Source organism: Girardinichthys multiradiatus, chromosome Y (assembly GCF_021462225.1).
Source record: "Girardinichthys multiradiatus isolate DD_20200921_A chromosome Y, DD_fGirMul_XY1, whole genome shotgun sequence".
NCBI classification, from domain to species: Eukaryota; Metazoa; Chordata; class Actinopteri; order Cyprinodontiformes; family Goodeidae; genus Girardinichthys; species Girardinichthys multiradiatus.
In genome coordinates, this window is record NC_061818.1 from 39,908,650 (window position 1) to 39,913,690 (window position 5,041).

At 43.0% G+C, this 5,041-nt stretch overlaps 1 pseudogene; it reads left to right on the forward strand.

Annotated features, from left to right (window-relative positions):
* The first annotated feature begins 278 nt into the window (after positions 1 to 278).
* Positions 279 to 5,041, forward strand: LOC124864187 (annotated as a pseudogene).

Below are 5,041 nucleotides of genomic sequence, written 5' to 3' on the forward strand. Positions count from 1 at the left end.
AGTAGACTGCGAAGAAAAACTTCCAGAGGAAGCTCGGATGGATCAGTGATCCAAGCCCATTGACTGATCCTGGGTCAGAAGTTCTGACAAACACCAGCAGTCAGATCAGAGCTGATTATTTGTTACTGATCAGTCTAACTGTACTGCTATAATCTGTCACCGATCAAACCTGGACCACTCAGATTACAGAGACAGACCCCCAATCACACCAGATAAATAAATAAACAAACCAATCAATCAATAAATAACTGAATAAATAAAGTTTTAATGTGCAGACCATGCAGTTTACTCAGCTTCAAGCAGTGGTGATGCTTTAGCGGTGAGAGAGAAAAAAGGAAAGCGGGAATTTTTCTCGCTTTCACTATCCTGTTTCAGTTTTCAGTCATCCAAGAATAAAATGACAGTCTGCAGTCAGATCAACACAATGTCAGCCCAACATCTCAGCTCATCACTATCATCTTTATCATGGATCTCATCGGGTTCAGGAGTATGGCATCACTCTTCATTCTCTGCAGTGTCCTGACCTCTGCCCTCTGCTGTGATTGGCTCAACCACTACAGCGACCTGAGGAACAGCTCCATAGTTCTCATCGAGAGCATGGTGAGTACACACTGAACGGCTTCTTTAAAGGGATGTGACAGGTTCACAACAGGTTCTCTTGGTCCAAAAGAGATTTCTTGACGGGCTTCTATAGCTCCCATAGTGACTCCAGAGATTCTGAACAGAAATGGACCCTGGAAGGATTTATCTAAGTTCTGTAGGAGTTTTCATAGAAGAGTGCATTGATGTATTTTAAAGGGGTTTTAGGAGTCATAAAGGTGTTTCAAGGGTTCTGATGGACTAGATTTGGTTTAATTTGTAAAGGATTTTTAGAGTCATGGAGGGGTTTAGGGAAACTGAATCGTTTCCCAGGATTCTTGGTTGGGGGCCAGTTTGGTTCTCCATGTGAGGCTTCAGTTGTCCCCTGATGCAGAAGAGATTTATTTAAATAAATGATTAACTTGTCTGTTTACCTGATAACTGTATTAATGACCTGAAGATGAGGATTTATTCAGTGATGTTGGGTCTAAACCTGGATCAATTGAGGTTTTATTATTTCCTGAAGTGAAAAACCATAAAGCTTGAAGTTTTAGATTTTACTGCTCATTGACCATCGAGGCGACTGTGGCTCAATAGGAAGAGTAGTCGTCTTGCAATCAGAAGGTTGTGGGTTTGATACCAGCTTCCTCCTGCCATATGTCGATGTGCCCCTGGGCAAGGCACTTAACCTCAAGTTGCCTACTGATCTGTGTATCGGTGTATGAATGTGTGAGCGTTAGTGTGATTGGGTGAATGTGGCTCTAGTGTAAAGTGCTTTGAGCGGTCTGTATGACTGGAAAAGCGCTATATACAGGTCCTTCTCAAAATATTAGCATATTGTGTTAAAGTTCATTATTTTCCATAATGTCATGATGAAAATTTAACATTCATATATTTTAGATTCATTGCACACTAACTGAAATATTTCAGGTCTTTTATTGTCTTAATACGGATGATTTTGGCATACAGCTCATGAAAACCCAAAATTCCTATCTCACAAAATTAGCATATCATTAAAAGGGTCTCTAAACGAGCTATGAACCTAATCATCTGAATCAACGAGTTAACTCTAAACACCTGCAAAAGATTCCTGAGGCCTTTAAAACTCCCAGCCTGGTTCATCACTCAAAACCCCAATCATGGGTAAGACTGCCGACCTGACTGCTGTCCAGAAGGCCACTATTGACACCCTCAAGCAAGAGGGTAAGACACAGAAAGACATTTCTGAACGAATAGGCTGTTCCCAGAGTGCTGTATCAAGGCACCTCAGTGGGAAGTCTGCGGGAAGGAAAAAGTGTGGCAGAAAACGCTGCACAACGAGAAGAGGTGACCGGACCCTGAGGAAGATTGTGGAGAAGGGCCGATTCCAGACCTTGGGGGACCTGCGGAAGCAGTGGACTGAGTCTGGAGTAGAAACATCCAGAGCCACCGTGCACAGGCGTGTGCAGGAAATGGGCTACAGGTGCCGCATTCCCCAGGTCAAGCCACTTTTGAACCAGAAACAGCGGCAGAAGCGCCTGACCTGGGCTACAGAGAAGCAGCACTGGACTGTTGCTCAGTGGTCCAAAGTACTTTTTTCGGATGAAAGCAAATTCTGCATGTCATTCAGAAATCAAGGTGCCAGAGTCTGGAGGAAGACTGGGGAGAAGGAAATGCCAAAATGCCAGAAGTCCAGTGTCAAGTACCCACAGTCAGTGATGGTCTGGGGTGCCGTGTCAGCTGCTGGTGTTGGTCCACTGTGTTTTATCAAGGGCAGGGTCAATGCAGCTAGCTATCAGGAGATTTTGGAGCACTTCATGCTTCCATCTGCTGAAAAGCTTTATGGAGATGAAGATTTCATTTTTCAGCACGACCTGGCACCTGCTCACAGTGCCAAAACCACTGGTAAATGGTTTACTGACCATGGTATCACTGTGCTCAATTGGCCTGCCAACTCTCCTGACCTGAACCCCATAGAGAATCTGTGGGATATTGTGAAGAGAACGTTGAGAGACTCAAGACCCAACACTCTGGATGAGCTAAAGGCCGCTATCGAAGCATCCTGGGCCTCCATAAGACCTCAGCAGTGCCACAGGCTGATTGCCTCCATGCCACGCCGCATTGAAGCAGTCATTTCTGCAAAAGGATTCCCGACCAAGTATTGAGTGCATAACTGTACATGATTATTTGAAGGTTGACGTTTTTTGTATTAAAAACACTTTTCTTTTATTGGTCGGATGAAATATGCTAATTTTGTGAGATAGGAATTTTGGGTTTTCATGAGCTGTATGCCAAAATCATCCGTATTAAGATAATAAAAGACCTGAAATATTTCAGTTAGTGTGCAATGAATCTAAAATATATGAATGTTAAATTTTCATCATGACATTATGGAAAATAATGAACTTTATCACAATATGCTAATATTTTGAGAAGGACCTGTAAGTTCAGTCCATTTTACCATTTAAACCAGTTTAAGTAACTGTGGTTTCTAAAGTGTGATGTTGTGTTAAAGGTTGTCTCATTATGTTTCAGGGCGGTCCGTTTACTAACTCGAGCAGTCAAGTAACATTTCCATACAAACTCTACAGAAGGATGAACAAAAAAAAGGTAATCAATCTATTTATTAATTTATCAACCAATGAATCTTTGGCATGTTTTTGTTTACATGTTTAAAACCCCCTGGATGTGCTGATGTCATCAGTTCTATCAGACAATCAAAGAACTGAAGCTCACACCTTCCTGCGTGTCTCCAGGCGAACTCCAAGCTGCTTTTCATCAGAGACTGTCTGGAACAGATTTATGATCTGTATCGTCACAATGATGGCATGTTGCCAGCTGCCTGGGACTCCGTGAAGACCACTGACTTCCTGGAGAGCATCAACAGACAGATCGTAGAGCTTGATAAATGTGTGAGTGCTATGCAGCTGCATCGGTACCGTGACCCCAGCTGGACTTTGAACGTGAGGCACTGCTTCAAAGACCTGAAGAACCAGACTCTGGACCGCTACGTGAGTACAAACAGTTTGAGCTACAGGTGTTACAGCAGGTGATCATACCTGCTGAATGTTTTCACATTTGGCCACATTACAGCCACAAACCTTCATTTGTTTTAATGGGATTATGTTTGACAGATCAACACTGAGAAGAACATCACTGTGAAGTGGAATGTTAATGCATTTGTATTCAGCTCCTTTAACTCCGATACCCTTAAATAAAATCCTGTGCAACCAACTGCCTTCAGAAGTTTGTAAATAGAGTCCAACTGTGTGTAATGTAATCTCACCATAAATCCAGCTGTTCGGTTTCTTGCCTCAGACGTTTGTTAGAGAACATCAGAGAACAACCAGCACCATGAAGACCCTGGATTACAACAAAAAAGCCAGGGAGAAGGTTGTGGAGTAGTTTAACGCAGGTTTAGGTTCTACAACAATATCCCAAGCTCTGAACATCTCCAAGAGCTTTGTTCAATCCATCATCGGAACATGGAGAGAGGATGTATCAACTGCAGGGCTACCAGGATGTGGACCTCCACCTAAACTGACAGGACGGACAAGGAGAGCATTAATCAGAGAAGCAGCCAAGAAGACCATGGTAACTCTGGAGGAGCAGCAGAAATCCACACTTAGTTGTGTACTCTACATCACCCTGAACGTGTCATCCCACAGTGAAACATGGAGGTGGCAGTATCATGCTGTGGGGAAGCTTTTCTTCAGCAGGGACAGGGAAGCTGGTCAGAGTTGATAGGAAGTAGGATGGAGCCCAATTCAGGACAATCCTGGAGGAAAACCTATTAGACGCTTTAGAAGACCTGAGGCTGGGGTGGAGGTTCACCTTCTAGCAGGACAACCACCCTGAACATAGAGCCAACGGATGGTTTAGATCAAAACATGTTCATGTGTTAAAATGGCCTAGTCAAAGTTCATTCCCACATCCAACTAAGAATTTGTAGCAAGAGTGCTAAATGTAGGTTCATAGATGTTCTCCATCCAATCTGACTGAGCTTGAGTTGTTTTAAAAACAGAATGGACAAAAACGTCCATCTGTAGATGAGCAAAGCTGGAAAAGACAAAAAACTTCAGCTGGACATGCAGCCAAAGGTGGTAAAGCAAAGTGTCAACACAGTGGGGTTGAATACATAAGCATGAAACACTTTTTAGATTATTATTTGGTTAAATGTTAAAACTGCATATTATGTCCCTTCCACTTGACAGATATGCATTGATTATGTAGTCTGTAACACAAAATCCCCAAAAATACTCTGAAGGTGTGGCGTTAAAAAATGTGACAAAGTTAAAGGGTTGGAAATAATTTTCCAGTGTCTGACATAATAACTGAAGTTCTGACAGTAGTACTAACTGGGGTACTGTTCCTGCAGGGCGGGAGCAGAGATGGCTGGGAGCTGCTCAGAAGGGAAACCAAACCACACCTGATAAGACTGGATCTGCTTGGGAACCAGTTCAAAGAAGCCATCAGGAGGTAG